The sequence below is a fragment of the Spinacia oleracea genome, chromosome 3 (genome assembly GCF_020520425.1).
Source record: "Spinacia oleracea cultivar Varoflay chromosome 3, BTI_SOV_V1, whole genome shotgun sequence".
Classification (NCBI taxonomy): Eukaryota; Viridiplantae; Streptophyta; class Magnoliopsida; order Caryophyllales; family Amaranthaceae; genus Spinacia; species Spinacia oleracea.
This window is the reverse complement of record NC_079489.1, coordinates 76,341,144-76,364,232: the sequence shown is the minus strand read 5'-3', so window position 1 is coordinate 76,364,232 and position 23,089 is coordinate 76,341,144. Positions and strand designations below refer to the sequence as shown.

At 31.1% G+C, this 23,089-nt stretch overlaps 2 long non-coding RNA genes across 2 annotated transcripts; one reads left to right on the top strand and one right to left on the bottom strand.

The window, feature by feature from the left end:
- Positions 1-1,631: 1,631 nt before the first annotated feature.
- On the bottom strand, positions 1,632-7,141 carry LOC130469122 (uncharacterized). Its single transcript, XR_008929495.1, has 4 exons — positions 7,044-7,141; positions 6,721-6,956; positions 5,496-5,763; positions 1,632-2,060 (listed from the first exon to the last, which is right to left on the bottom strand). It is a non-coding gene; the product is annotated as an uncharacterized lncRNA (long non-coding RNA).
- On the top strand, positions 2,475-5,395 carry LOC130469123 (uncharacterized). Its single transcript, XR_008929496.1, has 3 exons — positions 2,475-2,769; positions 3,388-3,537; positions 3,730-5,395. It is a non-coding gene; the product is annotated as an uncharacterized lncRNA (long non-coding RNA).
- Positions 7,142-23,089: the final 15,948 nt, after the last annotated feature.

Genomic DNA, 23,089 nt, shown 5'->3' with positions numbered 1-23,089 from the left:
ATGACCCCACAATTATTATATTGTCTCTCTCTTCCCACTAATTTTTTTTTGTCCCCACACCCTCTCTCATTCAATTAAAAAAATACCCCACTAACTCCTATCACATCTACTTTTTCAATAAAATAACAATTGATAACCACACTACTACTTATCGCATTAAACTGTGTGCCTAGGAGAGTGTAACAACTATTCTGCGACGGAGGGAGTATGTGTTGGGTCTATAGTCTGTTTGAATGATTTGGTTGTGCTTATTTGGTTAATTATGTTTAGTGTTTGGAAATTGTTGAAGGTTGTGTTTCTGGATTGTGTATGAGTATTTTTGTTGTAGAGTTCGAGTAGGATCATTTATTTAACGTTTGCATGTTGTTTTGAAATTATATGAATATTTCTGATTTAGTTTGTTTCGATGATCTCAATGAGATTTTAGATTTTTTTAGTCTTCGATTTGTTTGTAGTATGACTTTTGCGTGTAAAATAGTCAAGTGTTGCGATTAGATGGGCTGTTGTAGAATTTAAAATCAATTTTGAGGACAAATTGTTGATACAAGGTCGAGAAAATTTTAGTACTAAATATTATATTATGATAAATTACAATTAAATTTAAATCTGCATGGTATTTGTCACTTTAGATTGAAATACAATCTGGAAATTAAGTTTGAGCATGCATACATTATTCTTACATAATAAAGATGAAAATACCAAGTTTAATAAATCAAGGTAAAATACCAATCTGTAAGTTCCGATGAATGTGTTTCAACCGGGAAAAAAAAAGCAAAATAAAATGACAAAAACAATTGAGGGTTGAAGAATATAAACTACCATATAAGAAAGCAAAACCAAAACAATACATAAAATGACAATCGGGGCGTTTATACAACTCAAATAATATATACCATGAAAAGCCTTGATTTTTGCATACTGGATGACAATAAAAACTTGACAATTTGGATAACCAGATAAGTATTATGTCAATTGATTAGCATATTGATTCCACAAAGTGCAACTCAATAATTTTTCCTAAAATTGACAACACAACAAAGTCAGTACAACAATTATAATTATTTTCCTTGAAAAAGAAAAAAATACACTTACTGCAAATCCTCTAGTTGAATATTGAGCGTTTTTTGTGGGTTACTATCTCTAATAAATTGATCAATTGATAATATCCCAGAATGATATCCAATACAATCTGTTTTTACAAAAAATCGATAATAACAGTAAATATTATATCTAAAATAAATATAATACTTAAAAACGTAGTTGAATTTTATAAAAATTAACACACTGTTGTCTAGATCTTTTAGTGCTTCATAAGACTTAAAATCAAAACCGTGTATAGGAATGATCGATCCAACCACTTCTACAACTTGATTAAACATTCTAAAGTTAATTTTGTATAGATGCTTCAAATAATATATACCATGAAAAGCCTTGATTTTTGCATACTGGATGGCAATAAAAACTTGACAATTTGGATGACCAGATAAGTATTCTGTCAATTGATTAGCATATTGATTCCACAAAGTGCAACTCAATAAATTTTTCCTTAAATTGACAACACAACAAAGTCAGTACAACAATTATAATTATTTTCCTTAAAAAAGAAAAAAAAATACACTTAAATCCTCTAGTTGAATATTGAGCATTTTTTGTGGGTTTCCATCTCTAATAAATTGGTCAATTGATAATATTCCAGAAAGATATCCAATACAATTTTTTTTTTCAAAAAACCGATAATAACAGTAAATAATATATCTAAAATAAATATAATACTTAATAATGTAGTTGATTTTTATACCAATTAACACACTGTTTTCTAGATCTTTTAGTGCTTCATAAGACTTAAAATCAAAACTGTGTATAGGAATGATCGATCCAACCACTTCTACAACTTGAGTAAACATTCTAAAGTTAATTTTGTATGGATGCATCATGAGTTTATAGTCTCCAACATTCTTTCCAACACTAAAATTTGAGATTTCGTATGCCTCTCCTTGGGTTAAAGCATCCTTAAATTTCGCAATAAAAACCTTTTTTATAGAAGCTTGAATCTTGCCTCCCTAGTATACAATAAAAGTAAAAAATAAAAAATAAAATAGTTAGCAACATACTATTTCACGGATATAAACATTGAATATAGAACAATATGAATGATGGAATTACCTCTACACCTAGTAAAACCATTTCAATAGTATACGTTTCACTCGGATAATTGAAGGCAGGAACTTCCATAGTTGGATAACCCTTGTTTGTATCATTACGTTTTCTATGGAGGGATTAATATTGTGAATGAGACTATGACTTCCTGCCATTTTTTTCTCTCACAAATAACGTAAAGGTTAATATATGTTTGATATTATTGTTGGATGAGCAGGGAGTATATATATATATATATATATATATATATATATATATATATATATATATATATATATATATGTGTATGTAGAATCGGGATCTGGTGAGAACCACCCCTTAAGATGAGAACTGAGAACTAATCTTAGCCCTTAGATCAATCAAATTAACGGCCCATATCTTGTCCGACCAAATCAAAAAATAAGGGCAATAGAGTAATTTCACCGCCTTTGAATGACCTCCCCTTCGTTCTCAATTTTCAGATTTTTTTCTCTCTTCCCCCCGTTTTCTGTCTCCTTCAGCAAATCCTCTGAGAGCTTCGATTCACATCTCCATCTTCTCCAACATTTTCGATTATCGTCCTGCAATTCCTTCATATTCTTTGCGATCGTCTCTCTCAATTCACGAACGCAGGTACTTTTTATTTTTTTCGATTTGTTTTCATTTTTTGTATTTTTAATTAGGGCTCGAATTATTGATGACTTTTTAATTAAGGTTTCGATTGATTCTTTTATGTTTTACATGTTCAAATTAGGTATTTTCAAATTGCGAATTTGTTGTTCGTTTTTGCGGCTTCAATTGCTACAATTAAGGCTTTTATATTGCTATATTGTTTTAGTTTTAGCGATTTTAATTACTAATTGAAAGAATTAGGTTTTGCTTTTGATTTTCTACAATTAATTTCATGTACTCAAATTTAGTTGATTTCAATTCGTTGAATATTGATAAGAAATTACTCGAATTTTGTAGCTTGAAGGTGATAGTTTAGAAAGTGAGTGCTTCGTGGAATCTTGTAAAATTAATGGGATTAGTATGGGATGAAGTTTTTCTAGTAATAGGTTCGACAACTGATTGCACTTTAGCCTTAAATGTAATGCCTAGGTTGTGTTTTTGTTGTGCAATTTTGGTGTGTTGTGAGGAATTGATGGGTTGCAAGTTCTATTGTTGATGCTTGACTGTTTGTTGCTGCTGCTGAATGTTATCTGCTACTGCATCACTGAATTCTTTACTCCTTTTGTTGCTTGGTTCTAGGTTGCTTTAGGGCTCTTGTTGATGCATGAAGTCAAGGAGGGAGTGTACTGGTAGCAGGTGGTTTCCAGAATTAGAGATTTGGTGAATGTTGGTTAACAAGTACAAATGTTGTTATTTATATGGCCTGATGATTCCAGAGTCATTATCAAGGTAAGTAATGGATTTGTGTTCTATCTAAGCTACAACGGATATTCGTGCTTGTGCGTCAAAGACTGTCAACCTCGTGATTGTGCCATGGTTATTTAATTTAAGAGCATGTTTGGTTAAGTTGTTTTGATGCTTGGAAACCGAATAAGATAAAACAATTATGTGTGATTTATGGACAATTTTGTGTGATTGCAGACTCCCAGCTCGAAATTCTCAGGTCTAGCTTGATCTAACTTAATGATCCTTAGATCAATCCAACTTTGAAGATAAGAGACTTCCTGAGATTAAGCAGTTTTTATTTTCTACAATCATTTGCAGTCATTGCGGACATATCCCCATTCAGGTATCATGACTATTCTGAATATCAAATTTTAATAGCTAGCATAAAAAACTGTTAAAGAAAGATATTTACGTGGTAAATTGAGCATTAGTTGGATAAAATTATGCAAATAAAAGCTTGCACGTTTTCATTGAACAAACAAAGAAGGGTTAGATGACTAATATTGTTTGACCACTTCTAATTCCCATCTTCTAAGGGTTAGGAAATTTGATCATATCTGATTCTGACAAGTCATACGCAGATGTCATCCTTGCATATTCTTGGCATATCAGCATATTCCTTCTAATCCTCATTGATGGATTGCGAGTTTAGCAACCACCTAACATCAGAAAAATGGACGATACCTATAATTCTAGTTTAGTGTTCTTCTTGTAGCTGTAGCTGTCATGTTTGAAGACTTTATGAAGCCTTTAATATGATCAGCTAGGCAGCCGCGTTTCAGTCGGCTTGTTGTTCAGTCGGCTGGTTGCTGCAGGTCTGTTACTTATGAGTATTTTTGAGATTTTCTCATTTACTTTTGAGTATTTTTAATTTACTTTTGAGTATGTTTAATTTACTTTTAAGTTAATACTCCCTAGTCCCTATTATTTACTCCTGAATTTTTTTAGGTTCTTCTCTATGTTGTAGCAGTCTTGTTTGCAAACGCGGTTTTAGTTCTAGTAGAGGCAGCGTTTGTTCTGACCAGCTAGGCACCCACGTTCAGGTCTGCTGGTTGCGCAGGTCTGTTGGCAGTAGCTAGTTGTTGCAGACCTGATGCAGGATGTTCGAAGCTGAAGTCAACTTTTCAAGGTTGACTTTTGTAGCAGGTCGGTACATATTTGTTTTTTCTGCTTGCTGTTGTCTGCTTCTGAGCAGTTCATGGTCAATTTGAGCTATTAGTTTTTAAGAAAATATTTAAGAAAAAAATTATAATAGTTTCATTATTATTTTGTTTACGTTTAGAGGGATTTAGTCTACTTTTGGAGATATTTAGTTTACTTACGCTCAATTCAGTTACATTATCTGTTTGTGTCAACACACCACCTTATTAATCACCACATATTTTCCTTATTGTAGCCTATTAGCTCAATTGGTAGAGCTTTGTGCATTGCACAATGACGTATGTTCGAATCCTACATAGGCAATATTTAGTACTCCGCATATGATGTGAACTCTCCTATTTGATAATTATGTTACTTTTGAATCAGTTATAACTACTTCTACGAGTAGTTTATTTACTCCTATATTGAACAAAAGTAACCGTCAAAAAAAAATTGAACAAAAGTAATAATTATATGTGTACTTTAGATATATTTTGATTTACTTTTGAGGTATTTCAATTTACTTTTTAGTTTCTTGTATTTACTTTTAATCTCTTTTTTTTAAAAGTTTACTCTAAGAAACAACCTATGTAGGAATCGAACCTACATCCCCTATGCATATGCATAGTGCTCTACCATTTGAGCTAAGGTTTAAGTACATCTACTAACAAAATATCAGAACAAACAGAAGTTTGCAAGTGGCAGAACAATTTCTGCTTAGGGTTTCTTATCCTACGTTAACCAAAACAACCAATTAAACGAACAACGATAAACATAAACGATTTTGTGGATTTGATATAGAAATAGGCATAAGAAATTACCCGAGGGATGTGTCTGCGAGGCTTAACGGGCTTAGATTGGTGGACAGAAGCATACTCCTGGGGCATGAACTCAACAGGAGTAGGTGGCTTGTTCTTGAACGCAAGAATCCTTTTCCTGTTCATGTTGAATACCTCCCTCAGCTGCTTCTAGTAGGCCTTCTTCGAAGGTGAGCTGGTAGCCGGGTCCTCCTCCCTCACTTCATACTACTGATGTATACCAAGAACTAGGTGCTCATCTGAGACACACCAATCCCAAACCTGCAGCAGCCTGTATCAATTGAACAAAAAGTAAATTGAACTAATTTAAAAGTAAATGAACTGATTTAAAGTAATTCACATAAACAAAAAATCTCTAGTTGCATCACATTTTTAAAAGTAGATAAATAACAAAAAAAAAGTAAGTGGAACTAATTTAAAAGTAAACCGCCAACTGCAAGCACATGCATCATGGGAAATTGCATTTTCTTCATCAGCATCTCGGTTCAAATTCCTAAACGACCTACACCATATGAACTTGAGGTTGTAACTTGTAAGCTACGCACAGCACAAAGGCAATGGGAGCTTCAATCAATTGTATTTGAACAAAGTCCTCCACCAACAATGTCAAAGGAAAGAATAAGAAAACTTTGTAACAAAAGTAATACTCAGTACACTTTTGAAATATAGGAGACTGAAACAAAAGGAAATGTCAATCATAAGGCCTGGTATGGAAGAAATTCCTTCTTTCCAATTATCTGTGATGACACATGATTTTATGAACAATGCCGGTTAATGAATGACATCTTGATAAACCAATAGCAATGGACAAGTTCTTGCTTTGTGTTGAGAGACAGAATGGAAAAACAAAGTTCTTCATGATGAACTGTTAAAACTTTATGTAGAAATTAAAATGGTTATCCACCATTCTAGATTTAAATATTATGAACTATGTAGGATCTGAACCTACATCCATGTGCGATTTCACATTGCTCTACCATTTGAGCTAATAGGTTTTCACAAAATATTTAAGAGAAAATTATATTTGAAGTTTCGTTATTATTTAGTTTACTTTTAGAGATATGTTGTTTACTTTTGAGGAGATTTAGTCTACTTATGCACAATCTGGTTACTTTATCTGTTGGGTCAACACACCATCTTCGTTATCAACTATTTCCAACTTCAGAAAAGTGCGTACTTAGATATTGAGTAAGCACATGGAAAGGCCTTGGTTCTGCAATGAAATTACCATAAGCAGGATTCGCAGCTAGGATGAAACCCGTGAATCCCAAGATATTTGCAGTGTTGATGATGGAAGTGAGAGAGGAAGTCTGGTTGTAAAATCCAGCTGAGAAGTTGCATATCACTATGCTGCCTGCCACTACCATGGGATCAAGAGCTTCCGGAAACTGGCATTCCTCTATGTAAGGTGATGTTCTTGGGAATGAGCCATTAATAAACTGCAGTCACACTGATGTTGGTCTGCTGCTAAGCAGTCACAAAACAAGCTCACAAAACGTACACTCCAAACTCAAGCCAGAAAAAAACCAACTCCAAGCCACAAGCACTTACCTCTATCTTTGAGAGATTTTATCAACATCTCTAAACATTGCACGTTTTTTTAGCTCCGCATCCCAGGCTTAGAACATACACAAAAAGACAGGCAGAAACAAAGGCCGAATAGCAGCACAGCAGCAGCAGCACAGAACAAAACAGAACACCATCCATTAATCATCCATTTCTATAATAGTCTTCATAAGAATTCAAAACCAGGAAACCAACCTCACGAGTTTACTTCTGAGCATAATTGATTTACTCTTACCAAGTTTCGATCTACTTTTTAAAATAAGAGAAAAGAATACTTCATGAGAGATTTTTTTTTTGTTTACTTTTAGAGGGATTGAGTTTACTATTAGAGAGATTAAGTTTACTTTTAGTCAATTTGGTTACTTTCATTTTGTAACCAACAATAGCATCACCCTCAACTAAGAAGGCAATCAGGACAGCTGGTTTTCATTTTGTAACCAACAACAGCATCATCAACATCAGGCTACATAAGCAACAACAAATCCATTAAGTCATATGATTTTCTAGAGATTTAGGTTTACCTTTAGAGAGGTTTAGCTTACTTTTACAGAGATGTAGTTTACTTTTGATGAGCGGTTTTAGAGATATGAAATCAACTGAAAAAATTGTTTTAATTATTCAATATAACCAGACACGATTAGTTCACACTTCACAAACATTGTTAAATACTCCATAGCATTGAAATAAGCATGTATTTGAGCTCTAATAATTCATACACAACTAAAACACCTAATAATTCATACACAACTAAAACAGTTAAATAATTCCAAATTGATACAAATATATCTTTAAAGAACCGTCCAATTTAACTTAACGCAGTATTTCGCAAACTCATACCAAAATTCAGCGCAAAAAACACTCGACAAAATTGAATAAAAATCACAAAATTCGGAATTATAACAAAGAAATTTCGATTTTAAGCATATTCTAATAATACCTGATTTATTTTGAGCTCGATTTTAGTGAATTGTTGAGTATCGCAGACGAATTTTAAAGTAATTTTACCAAATCAAACAAGTACTCTTCGGCATCAACAAACGAATAAGATTAGAAAACCTAATTTAACTTGTTCGAAAATAGATGAGTACCTGATTTTGATCTTGATTTTACAGTGTCGTAGAAAAATTTGAAGTAGGTTCCCCAAATTAAACCATTAGTCTTTGATTTAGCCCCAAAACGATGACGAACCCTAAATTGAAGCTGGAAATCAATGTAAAACTTTAGAAATTTAGATTTTCAGAAGAAATCAAGTGTAATTGTAGCTAGTAGTTGACAGATTATACCTAAATTTGCAACAAATTTTTTCGGAAATTTGAAGAAAAATGAAGAGCGTAGTCGCGTAGAGTTTGAAGAGAGAGAGAGAGAGAGGGCGCGAAATTGAGAAAGAAGTCAGCTTGTTTTTGGGAGTTGGATTAAGATTGAATCTCGGCCGCTTATTTTATCTCAATCTAACGGTTGCTAGAGGTTCTCATCATAGAGAGGTTCTCATCTTAAGGGAGGTTCTCACCGGAACCTGGTCCTATATATATATATATAGGGTGTATGTACTATATACTGCTGATTACTGGATTGTATATTCTGAAATTTGTCAGCATATATTATGTTTTTATTTGTTATCTATTTTTCATTTTATTTTTTAATTCTTATTTGGGAATGATTTTCGTGTATTTTTTTTTATTTGTTACCTATTTGTTAGGGATTAGATTTCTAATTTCTGTTTTGTACATTATATAATTTATTCGTTTAAGTAATTCTATCTTTTGATTAGCATATTCATGTTCATGTTTTGATTACATATTCGTTTATGTCATTAAATTTCAAAGATTATTATTTTTATTCGTTTAGGTTATTTAATCTTTTGATGAGCATAACTATATGCTTTTTTCCATGTTGTCCCTATTTTGCAGGGAATTCACGCACATGAATGTACATGTTTTTTAATTCCACGTTCTTTTTTTTTGTAATCTTTTGAATTTATACATATTTTTTATTGCTATTTTTTATTATTGTGCAATTTATTCCTATTTTGTATTTTATATTATTATTTTGTATTTGCAAATATTGGTTTAAAAATAACTAGATTATAAATAATTTAAATGGGTATTTTAAAAAGGAAAATACTAAGGATTCACCCGGAGATGACATGTGTCATTCCTGGTGTGTCTTTTAGTATATAGTAACTAGTATAGTACCCGTGCGATTCACGATTTATAATCTAAATAAAATTATTATGAAATACTACAAAATAAGCTTATAGCAACGGCAATAAACCGTTAGCATATATTAATTAATCGTTGTAATAGCCCTATAGAAACGGTTTAAAAACCGTTACCAATAGGGGGCGTTGCTATAAGTCTATGGCAACAGTTTTCCGAATTTAGGCAACAATTATGATAAACTGTTGTCATAAATAACTATGGCAACGCTTTCTATCGGCAACACTTTTAACCTATGGCAACAATTATTCAACAACTTAAGCCAACATTTATACATTTAAGGCAACACTTAATAGCTTGTTGTTGGTTGAAGTTTAAAACTAAAACAACGCTTTCTTACACTTATGGTAACACATCCAGTTGTAACTATAGTAACACTTTCTATTGAGTTTATGGCAACGCTTTTGGTTTGAATATGGCAACACTTTTACTTTGATTATGGCAACGCTTTCAATGGACTTTATGAAAACGCTTTCAATTGAGCAAAGTGACAACACTTTCAATTAGTCTAAAGCTACGTTCTCTAATGGATTTAGTTATCCATATACATATAATAAATATGAATGATGTATAATAAGAGTTTCATAACAAAAATGTATACATTTCAAATAGCTTAAACTCATACAAATAATATCTTTTACAATTATCTGAATAATAATTAAATAAAAAATGAGTTCTAAAACTACTTCCATAAAAATAAAAATAAACTGTAATAATGGTCTGATAGCTCTACTTTTTACAATCCATCTAATATTTATGTGCCAAAAACCCTATAAATCTTCACATATTTAAAGTAGCGTGAAATTCTTGAATAGAAGCACCATCCTGCAGAAAAAACAAATCAAGTGTAATAGATTTATAAAAAGCTTATTATCAATTAATAAAATCCAAATACTTGAGGAAAAAGAAGCTCTGAATGACAAAATATAAACCTTGAGAATAATGGGTAAAGGACAACTTTTTTTTCAATACCCAATAATTCATGTGAATTCATCAAGACTCCCATCGTAGGCCCTTATCTATTACAAAAGTATGAAACAAAACTGGCAGAGAAAGTGGAAAATTCAGCAGAGTTTCATTTAAAAATGAACTATCCACAAAAATGAAACTAATTAAACCCTGTTCCAAATCCATACGAAAAATAATTTCAATCCAACACAAGAAATTTTGAAATAATAAACAAATCGAGAATATAGAAACTTAAACAAATATATATCTCCAAATCTGATTTGTTTGGAATAAGAATTATCTAATTTATACAAATAAATCCTAAATTTGTCTCATGATGAGATATTCTTTGGAGGTTTTCTGACATGCACTACTTTAGCTTCAAAACCGTTGTAGGAGAAGCTACAAACTTAATGTTACCTATAAGAGATTGTGAAACAAACCACAAAGGTACGACAGCTATACAATCATAACTCAATGACACAACCATGCATGCTCATGAGATATTGTTCACAAATAGGCACATAAATCTTAAAAGGAGTAGAAAAACATGTGAAGTTGCGGAAAAAGGCACAAGCCATTAATCATACTCCTGCCAAGACTGGTCTACTAAATGATAAAGCCTTCAAAATAACATATAGAAATTATAACTATGTAAGTACATATTGGGAAAATGGACATCTCATATGGAATCAACATAATCAGGCATCCATATTACAAAAATAAAATAAACCTTTTAGAACAAGACATAGAGTAACAAGCTAGCCTAAAAGCCATGCAAACAATAACAAAACCAAGTTGAAAGCTTAAAAGAATAAAGGTAGCCTAAAAGCTATATAAACAATAGCAAAACCAACCACAAAAACCAGTTAGCTAGGTCAATATTGGACACAGCTACCTATATACAAAAATGAGACTCGTAAAAAATATAGACATGCTTCCTCAAACTAACTTTGCAGCCACTATTAGCATTTATAACCATTCACTTAGGCAAACAACCCAAAAGCAAACAGTAGTAACACAAACGAAACTGATGCATACCAGATTTAGCCCAAAAAAAAAAAAAATTACTCGCATTACACAACATCAGCAACACACAAAAGAAGTTATATATTCTTATAAGAGAAGAAGGATCACAACTCAGTACTTGAAAGGCTACATTCTGTTGTATATTATTCACACATTAGGAAAATAGATGGCATGAGGTTTGAGTAATTCTTAATGCAGAATACCCAGTAATTAATATATTGAACAAAACTCGTGAAACACCAAGCACCAGTGACAAATAACTCGGAACAACTTATCACACTATAACTCTACAAGAAAGTTTATCATGACATCTATTATTTAGTTTTATCATTATTTAAGTTTAGGAAGCACTTTCATTTAATAACACTTTAAATAAAAATTGAGAGGAAACTAAAACCTGAAATATATAATATTAGTAACACTAGCGTTAAATTTAATATCAAACTCATATAAGAAGTGTATTTTAGGCTGATGAGTAGTATTTAAAATGAAATTTCTTTTTCTATAAGAAGAAAATCCTTTTTTTATAACACACAGGTGTATTTAAAATCCTTTTTCTATAAATAAAACACCGTTTTAAATTTGGGTATGAATTAGTTAAATAGGTAAAAAATTTAAACATATTTGCAACATGTAGTTATGGACTTATTGTCAATGCAACTCTAACACGTGTTCTTTAATTTTACAGCTTATCTAAATGCTTGCAATATTTCTATGTAGTCTTGATCCATGGAAAAAGTTAAAGATTTATAATAAAACATTACTAACCACGGGTCCAGAACACCAATCTTGCTTAGTCGAACTATGTCCAGGCTTTAATTGCTTCCATTTGTCTACTTTTAATTCTCTCAAGCTATGAAAGAATTGTTGCTAGTTTGATGGCGTGAATAAGGGGATGCAGACCCATTTCTCAGTGAAACAGAACAAGAAATTCAACCAACACAACTTCTATAGGAGGCCAGTGTTTGAGAAATAGATCGAGGTGATTACTTGCTCCATTTCAATGATTATTATCACCTTTGTTGCTTTGATTGGATTTGGACTTCGATAATCTAAAAATCTTCTTGTTCAGACCTTCGTAACCTTAGATTTTATTACATGGTTTAATAGTAAAAGGTTTTCAAGTATGCTATAAATTATAACACTATGGTACCATTTGAGAAATCTCTGTTTTTAGAGCCCTGCTTCGGTTCTAATTTTTTGAAGTTTTTAAATGTTCTTTTCATTTACATTGATGTTGGTAAAAATATGAAGTGTTTTGTAATAATATGATGTTCTTTGATAGTTAACCTGGTAAATTGGGCTTAATCCTAACTATATGTATCTCACTGCATGTTAAGCTGGCCAGAAAGAATAGTTTAACAGGGTTGGTTCTAAAGAATAAATAACAGCTAACTTGCTCAAGAAGCAGGGAGCAGCAAGCTGCTGGCCTTCTACTAAGCGTGGGAGCAAGGCTCATCATGTATTTTTATTAAAATGATTTTTCCAAATTAGAGTGTTGTACTTTGTAGGATAATATGGAAAAGATGTTATCACCGCGTTATGTTCATGAATTACTAACCTCATACATTGATTATACCTGATCACAGACCTGATCAACACTACAAAGCCAAACAACTTAGAAAAAAACAGATCAAAAGTAGCAGTTGATAGCCAGCATGGTCAACTTTGGATTAGAACACACAAGTCAACATTTCAGGTTATACCCAGATAGAACATTACTGAACAAACAGAACTAGAGCAGCAAACAAAACTGAGAAGACCAGGAACATCTTAACAACATCAGCTAAAAGATCAACTCATTATTCCACAAGATCGGATCTCCGAAGCAGTAGAAACAGGTACAAACTTAGAATGACATGCACAAAGCAAATAAAAACAGTTACCAACAGAAAATTTTAAACAGAATAACAATCAAATTTTGACACGGACACAAGATGCAGTCCACCAGTTAGACCAAGTTAGATGAGGGAATTGAAAAATAAGCCACTATAGACTTGCCCCCTAATCATATAACACCAATGCATCTTCGTATTTTCCCTGCTTGTACTTGTCATTTTCCAAGGATTTTAACTCCTTGGTGTCCAATTTACTTAAGCCTTGTTTTATCACTATTGTTTCTCCTTAGTAATATTTCCTATGGTAAAGTTATTAAATTCCAAAGCTTTATTGATAGTAGTGTTACTAGAACAGAACACTTTTGTTTCATGAGCCAACTACTGTATTCCCAGAAGGAGTTTTGGATTTGCTTTGATCACCTGATATTTGTGTCCTGAATTCCGTTTGCTGAGGAGAGGGGAGGATTATGTAATGATGTTATGGAAATTCTTGCAGAATCTAAAAAAATCATCTTATTAGATTAATTATGATTGTGTGAAATTGAATCTCTCAGACATGTGACATCAGATTTTACAGTTTCGGGTTGCTACTTTTTCACTTATGTCTTTTTCAGGTTTTCCATTTAACAATAGTCTCAACAGGTTCCTGATCTTTCTTCTTAATTAGTTTTTTTTCTTGTTGTTTGTATTTGAAGGCAGTGATACGAGGATCAGCACAGTCTGCAGAAGCAGCTACACAAACCTGCAGCAGAACCCTAACCAACTACATTAAACGCACAGGCCAATTACCCTACCTCAGCTCCCCATTACACCATATCTACCAATGATAATTGATTACACAGATTCCACACCCAATACCTGAATAGAACGAAACCAGCAACACCCGAACAACCCAAAAAAAATAGCAGCACATATATATTACCACGGGAAGTACCAAAATTCATAATCAAAATCATCCAAAACAATCCATCGACCGATCACAAAACTGTTTCATATTGTGGAATTTTAAAAAAAAAAGTTGTAAATAAAGTGTACAATGCTTCATCCCTAATTAACAGAATCATACTATGCTTCATCCTTAATTAACAAATACACACACGAATAAAAAATCAATAGAATTCCCTAATTAAGAAACCCTAATTTAGGCCCCAAACCACACAAAAAAATTCCAATTCATAACCAGTTAATTAAACAGCATAATTGTGAACTTAAGACCAAATTTGAAGAGATATATACCAACTAACCTTGTTCTTCTCGCTAATTCAGAAACGCAATTTGTCAACTTTTCCTTATCTCCAATTCATAGACCCAATTTCCAATTCAAAAACCCCCAATCTCCAATTCTCCTTTGCTTCAGAAACAATGATGAATAGGATCGACAAGAAAGAAGCAAATGAAGGAGAACGAAGCAGATGAAAGTGAAGAAGGGATTTTTGGGGTGAAACAGAGAGGCTGTCTAAACCACAAGTGGCTAAAAATGTAATTTCATATGCTTTTATAACTGAACCCCACAAGCTGATTTGGACTCCGTAACGGGATTACAGTTGGAGTGTTTTCAAAATGTAAAAAAAAATCTTCTGAAAATTAAAAGACAAGTGGTCTTCCTTGTTCTTGAAGCTTCGCCCCTGCAATTTCTCTCTTCTCCTCGAGTCCTTGCCATTGTCGACCAGACCTCTCAACTCCCACATTGCTTCTCCTCTCAACTCATCTCCATTAATAATTGTAAGTTTATCCCTATTTTATAAATAATTTCATGACTTTAATCTCATTCCACTTTATATTTTTGAAAATTGTTAAATTTTTTGTTAATTCAACTACAGTAACCATTGTTATAGCTCAAAAATTCTAGGTATGGATCTTTTCAAGGTTAGGGTTAGGATTTTCAATTGTTGTGAATTTAGGGATAAAATAACTACAATTGTTGTGAATTTAGGGGTATTTTTGAATTTGGTTGTGTGATTAAGATAAAGCTAGAATGTTACAAGTAGGCAGAGGAGAGATAAATTTGTGTAGTAATTTGGGGGGTTTTGGGATTGGGTTTCTTTAAGTTTCAACAATTGGAGATTTTGATTGTTAATACTTTAGTATCATAATGATTTTGGTCTAAGAGAGTACTGGAATGAGTTTGGTCTTAGTTAAGCTTGTTAAACAGATCAATAATAAGGCTATTCTGTCAGCTCTACAACAAGCTACTTTTCCTATGGTTACACTTGTACATGCAATGTGCTAGCTTTTGCAACTTTATGTGCTTCATCAACCTTCCAAAAAGAGTTGGTGATTTGGTAACAACCAAAGTCCTAAATTGTTGTCAAATTTCATAGAGCGGTAATGTTTATCAAGTTTCTAATATGTCGAAATTCCAATATGTTATTGACACAAATTTCACTCCTTTTGGTAATGGTACTTGTTGTTGTGGCAATAGTACTTGTTATAAAACGAATGGTACTTCTTGTTGTGATAATGGTATTTGTTTTTGTGGTAAATATACTTGTAGTAAATATATTGACACAAATTTCACTCCTTTTGGTAATGGTACTTGTTGTTGTGATAATGGTACTTGTTATAAATGGAATGGTACTTGTTTTTGTGATAATGGTACTTGTTGTAGTGGTGCATGTCTTGGGCTAAATGCATTGTTGTTTTGGTACGTATACTATATTATAACATAATGCACACTTTTTGTAACATCAGTTAATGAATCTACCGGAGGCCAGGGCCATCCCAGTAACCGCCCCACCACCACCCCCGCCAATTGATGAGCACGATCATGGCATGAAAGTGATGGAAGAGATGGAAGAGTATGAAGAATTAGACTGGTACTCAAATGCGGGACTCGATGATGATCCCGTAATCCACGATTGGAATTTTGGTGGTATTTGGTGAAGTCCTATTTGGAAATTAACTTCAACCCTCTATGTGAACTTACTATTGAATGAGAACAAGTTTAGTATTTAAAGTGTAATAGTTTAGTAATCGGAATTTAATAGGGAAGTCTATTGAATATTATTGTAATGACATATATTTATGACCAATTAAGACAATATTCTGTTTCTTAACGACCCACATATTATTTCAATAACTTCTCTTGGTCAAACGAACCATTACATTGCACAAGCTCACAACATAAACAAGATAGTACTGTTACACTAGCACTAATTTACTTAAAATAAAGGATTATACCAACACATAAAACAATGATACGTTTCTCATCGTAAAAGGTATTGGCCTTTGAATTTATAACTAAGTTCCAATACATAAAACAATGATACGTTTCTAATAGTAAAGGGTACCAACACTAAGTGCAAGGGTCCCTATTTGACATGTAAATGTATTATATCATGTAGAGCATGTACCAATATAAAAAGGATATTCTAACTTCAATGGTCAATAGGTCAAATCACATAATTAAAGGGCATGTGATTGCGATTAATAAGAAATAATATGAAGTGAATCATTTCATAAAATTCATATGAAGACTAAAGAAGGAAATTCAAATAAATTATACATACCCTATTGCTACATAACAATGTTATTATACTATTTATTAAACCAAAATTCACAAACATCAATGCTTTATCTATTTCAAGAATCAAAGACATTATTATTCATAAAATACAAATGAAATTTAAGGAATGTATTATGTGAAAAACCAACCATTAACTAATTAATTTGTAATAGTATGTTCCATATATAAGCAGCTAATGCGTCAAAAGTATCAATAGTTTGTCTTACTGATTTGAGTAACTAGTTAACTACAATCTTGTCTAAAAGGAACAGTTAAGAGTTACTAATATTGAGTATTAACGTTCTTTTATTACGGAGTATTATATTCTTATACAACATTACCCTTTTCTAATGCGATATTCAACGTTATCAATATTTATTTGATTGTTACTAAGATAAGTCTTTGAATAAAAGAATAAAAAATGTTAGTAGTTCAATACGAGACCATCTTATTGAAGTAGCTAGGCGTATGTTATGAATTTTAATTATTAAGGTTTTTCATTATTATATTCTTATACCAATATTAACCTTTTATAATGTCACACATTTAATATTACCAATGTTAATATTACCAATCGCAATCATATCTATTGCTATCAACAAAACGAGTATTGAAGAATGAAATTCAAATAAGTGATTGTTATCCCTTTTCTAATGCGAGATTCAGCATTATCAGTATTTATTTTACAATTAACTAAGTCTTTGAATTTAAAACTAAGTTCTAATACATTAAAGGTCGATACCTTTCTAATAGTAAAGGGTACCAACCTAGATTGCATGGGTCCCTTTTTGAAATGTAAATGTATTATATTATGTAAACCTTGTACTAATACAAAAAGGGTCACATCACATAATTAAAGGTCAAATCACTTAATTTTGTAATCTAACTTTAATGGCCAATGGGTCAAATCACATAATTAAAGGACATATTATTGCGATTAATCGTAATATTTATCTAATACGAAGTATATGAAGTGGTCATTTCATAAAAATGAATGCAAATACAACAAAGGAGGGTACATTTCTCGTACCAAAGGGTTCAACACTATAAAATAAGTATAATACAATATAGTGTTCAATATAGTATAAAGTGAATCATTTTATAAAACACATATGGGATTGAACCAGATACTAACAAGTAACTTAAATGCAACCTATGGTTATCAAACTTTATACTCTTTAAGTGTAACAAGTAAATTAAACGTAATCTATGGTTATTATCGTATAATGTACACATGAGAATATGAGATACAAAAATATTAATAGTTGACGTGTAACTTCAAATAAAACTAGAAGAACAGTTATGACTTCTAATTATTAACGTTTTTTAATTATTTTTATTATTATACAAATGTTAACCTTTTCTAAAATCACAGATTTAACATCACCAATATTTATTTCAAACTATGATAAGCCCTTAAAACTAGATCGAACGGTTATGACTTCTAATTATTAATGTTTTTCATTATTATATTCTTATAAAAATATTAACCTTTTCTAATGTCACGGATTTAATATTACTAACATTTATTTAAAACTATGACAAACCCTTAAAAATATTTACCAATACAACACAGTTTGGTACATTTATGATTGCCAAGTGTACTAATTGAGTGTTAATGAGTCCCTTTTTGACCTGTAAATGCATTATTTCCTTTAAAATAAGTATCAATACAATATAGTATTCCAACTTGAATGAGTTAAGTGTCATATTCTGAGGTTTTTGAAGTTCTATGGGTAAATGTCACATTCATGAGGTAATTGACAACACAATGTGATTACTCCTATAGTTATTTGAACTCATTAGTCCATAAAAGGGAGAATCCAAAAGCGAGAGCACGTCATAATACTTAATAGAAATACAATATAAAATGCCCCAAATGGGAGAATACAAAAGCAAAATACAACATAAGTTCCTCACAAAACAATGAATCCAACCATACACCGTGATAATAATATAAACGTCCTAAACACCAACATGTCTCACTCTGAAATTTCTTGTGGAGGTGTCATCATGGACATCCAGGGAGTAGAAGGAACCATCATTCTCTTCCGTATTTCTCATCCTTAGAAGATAATTACCCGTTATCTCTTGCATAATGTTGTAAAACCATCATTAGCAATATTTTACAAAATCAAGTTCATGTTTTTCGCATATATTCATTATTCAATACCAATAGAACATTATATAGTACTGATACATAACATTTCAGTACCAACACATAACAAAAGCAATCATTAGCAACATTTTACAAAATCAAGTCCATGTTTTTCGCATATGTTAATACCAATACAACATTATATAGTACTAATACATAACATTTCAGTACCAACACATAAGAAAAACAACCATTATAAACATTTTACAAAATCAAGTCCATGTTTTTCGCATATATTAATACCAATACAACATTATATAGTACTAATACAAAACATTTCAGTACCAACACATAAGAAAAACAACCATTAGCAACATTTTACAAAATCATTTTCGCATTTATTCAATACCAATACAACATTATATAGATACATAACATTTAAGCACCAACCATAAGCAGAACAACCATTAGCAATATTTTACAAAATCAAGTTCATGTTTTTCGTATTTATTCAATACCAAATACAACATTATATAATATTGATACATAACATTTAAGTACCAATACATAAGCAAAGCAACCAATAACAATATTTTGCAAAATCAAATCCATGTTTTTCCCATTTATTCAATACCTATACAAGATTATACATTATCGATTTATCGATACATATAATTTCAGTACCAATACATAAGCAAAGTAGAACAGAGCCGAGTTTGACAACTATCTGTGATATGGTGGATTCTCTTCCTGATTTCTTTTCTCTAATAAATGAAAAGTAACATATCCAATCTACAAAAATCTAAACCATAAATTTCAAAAAAAAAAATCCAATTGCCACCATTTTCAACAACTTATTTGCAAAACAATGAAATTAACGCTACGTAGTCGTTAAAAATATCATTCGAATTTCAACAATTAATAAGCGTAAATATGCAAATGGTCATGTGTAAGCATAAATTATGATTCTAATTTCAATAATCAATAACAATAAATTACGAATGTTCACAATTCTCATCCCAATTTCAACAATTATGATTCCAATTTTTGTTTTTCCTAATTGTTAACAGCTAACTAAAATTGTAAAAACAACCAAAAGATAATAGGGATGAGACCTTACCTTGAATAATGGATTTTCTGCAGAAATGGTGAGGAGATAAGAAAATCAGAATGTTTTTCAGAAATATTGAGGAAGAAGAAGGTGTTTCTCTCTCTTCAATTTGTTTCCACCCTTTTCTTTTCCCCCTTTTTCTTTCCCCCCTTTTCCCCTAACGGACTCCGTTATCAGATATTTACTTTTCTTTTTTTTATTTTTCATTTTACATTATTTTAATCCCACTTGTATCCATATGGACACAAGTCACTTGTGACTTATACTTCCTCGTGAAACAGATGGGTTGGGAAGGGAGGGAAACCAAAAAAAAAGCCGTATATGAAAATTTCCAATAACTTGCGAATATTATCATTTTTATTTTTTATTTTTTTACTATATACTTGCCAAAAACATTTACAATATTTCATCGAAATATTAAAAAAATTAAAACTGTTGCAATAAAATAATTGCAATATACAATTGTTGCCATAATTTTTCTATAGTAACACTTTTCCAGTGTCAAACTTTTCTCAAGTTAATACGGAGTAATTGTTTAACTGTTGCAATAGACATAGTATAGCAACGCCAATGAAACTGTTGCATAAAATGGCGTTGCTATAAGCCTATTTTGTAGTAGTTAGACAATAATTATGATCAATATAGAGTTTATAGATTCTTCAAATAAAAAATAATTAATAATGGATAAATTTGTTATTGCTCATTCGGTGTCTTGCTTATTAAAATAATTAAAACAAATAAAGGTACATAGATAAAATTATTTTCATTCCCATTCACCAATTGTGTCAAGCATAAAATTATCTCACCCTCCTTTCACTTCGTTATTAATACTCACTTAATACTCGCACAATCACTTGTCAACCTGGTGATCACTTAACAACTATCTAGACCAGGTACTTTATTGAGCTACAGATGACTTTGAGGCGGGGCAATACCTGCACACCAGCACTCACCTATAATTCTCATCTTCATCACATCCATCAACGAAAAGAAAGATACACACCTCTCCCAACCCCCGTCTCGAGAGGTACAAAATAAAATACATCACCTCTTCATCACCCCATTCCGGTGTATCCACACCAACCTTTTTTTGGTAAGAGAGTTTTGAATTTTAAAACTCTATTATATAGCCTTCGAAAATTCGTTTGTCTGATTAGAGTTACTGAGTAAATAAACAAAACCATTATAATATGTAAGTTAGATGAAAGATGAGCGGCTCAGACAGGTACAATCTGAAATCCATCATCGCCCCTTCACCTGCGACAAATACATTTTTTGACCCCATTACCCAATAAACTTTCGTCCATCGCCGCCCACTTGGGGCGGATGCACAAGGAGATCTCCCAAAAAATCCGCCCCACTAACAATCTGACATCCCTATATTCGATAAATATCCAATTTTCCTTTCAAATAAATTTTAAATATATTGACTTAAGTTTATTACGAAGTTTCAAATAGATTTTATTAGTTATAATATTGAAAAAAAAAAATATTTAAAAGTGACATACATAATTAGGATTGGGTGAGTGTTCTTAAATTCGATCAATTCATACTCGCCCATCACCAAGGTGGTTACATGCTATCCTTATACCCATCCACTAAATATCTCATCTTGTTAGTCAACATTAGTCAATCATCTATGTTTACCTTTGTCGTCAGACCAATCTAAAATCCAAACTCGCCCCATCATCAAGTGTGATTCACCATTTACATATATAAATTTTATTTTGCACGAAATTTAGTGATATTGTAATCATTTACATTAATACATAAAAAGTATTTTGTTATTGCAAACATATTAATAATAAGGAAGCTTAATCATCTAAATCTTATGACTTTGGACATAGTTGATTACGATATATTAGTCAAAACTTCAATCAACATGCACTTAAGACTTTAATAATATAAGCGAATAAATTATTATCCGTGCTCCGTATAAAAATATTACGATAATGAGACCTATAAAATGTTTGAGACATCCTTGTTAAATACATTAAATAAATAGTTAACTTTATTATGCATATCCGTATTCATTATATGACACAAATTATTAAACTATTGATATTATTATAATAATAATAATAATTGATAGTCCAAGTTAAATTATTATAAGATTTTCTATATTAAAGGAACGCTCGAACATATCCGTACTAAGTATATGACACAATTCTAAACAAAACTTGATAGCACTTACAATTAGTCATTATTTATGTTATAAGAGAGGAAAATCATAGAGTGACATTTGACATCTCTACATCGATTTGTCTCTCTTTTAGTATAGTACGGAGTATATAGATTTAAATTAAGAAATTTATGGACATGAGTAAATAAGTAATTCGTTAAATCAATTATTACCATAAGTAAATAGAAGATTTTAAGTAAATATATATACAAATTATATTAAATGTTTTATATGTTAGTCACCATTCACCAATATTATAAAAAAGGCAAATCGGATCGGCATTTATTAGCTCCACGTCAAATTACCATACATATGTTTGTTAAAAATTGACTAAAATATAAGTCATTTGTCAGCCTAAAATATTTGGCGGAGCTTTTTAAAGTAGAGAGGACTACGTGTTAGTCCCACATCATTTTTCTTGTTTACGACTTCTTCCATCTTTTTTTTGATAAACAACTTTATTTTCACGGTTGTTAAAAATAAATTCAACTATTAATATATTAAATTATCATTTAGTAAATCTTATTTAAAAAAATAGTAGTGTTATGTAAGTATTTAGAAAAATCCAACAAAATTCTACGGAGTACATGACTATGTTCATCATAAAATATTAATAATCACAAAAAAACAGAAAAAATAGAGTTATGTGTGAATATAACAACCAATGTAAAAATCAAATAGATGCATCTAAAAAATTTAGGAATTACGTAGTAAAATTGTAGATAGATTAGATTATACAAATACTTTTTCTCATGTTTAAAGAAGTTACATATTTTTTTTAAGTAGTACAATATTACTATCAATAGTGGTGATAATTATCGGATTTAGTTGCTAAATATACTACGTATAAAATAGTACAATCAATGACGGTTATATTTATCGCATTTAGTTGTTAAAATGTCATAGAGTACTATTGTAATTTTTTTTAATACATTCTTATTCATACTTGATTGATTTTCTAATTTGTTTGTATTCAAATTATGCAAGTACGAAAAACAAATAAATATACTACTTTTAATTTTTTATAAAAGTCATACTACGTACTCCGTACAATGGATTAAATTTTTATAAAAATATAATCTTATATTGGTTATATTTGTTACC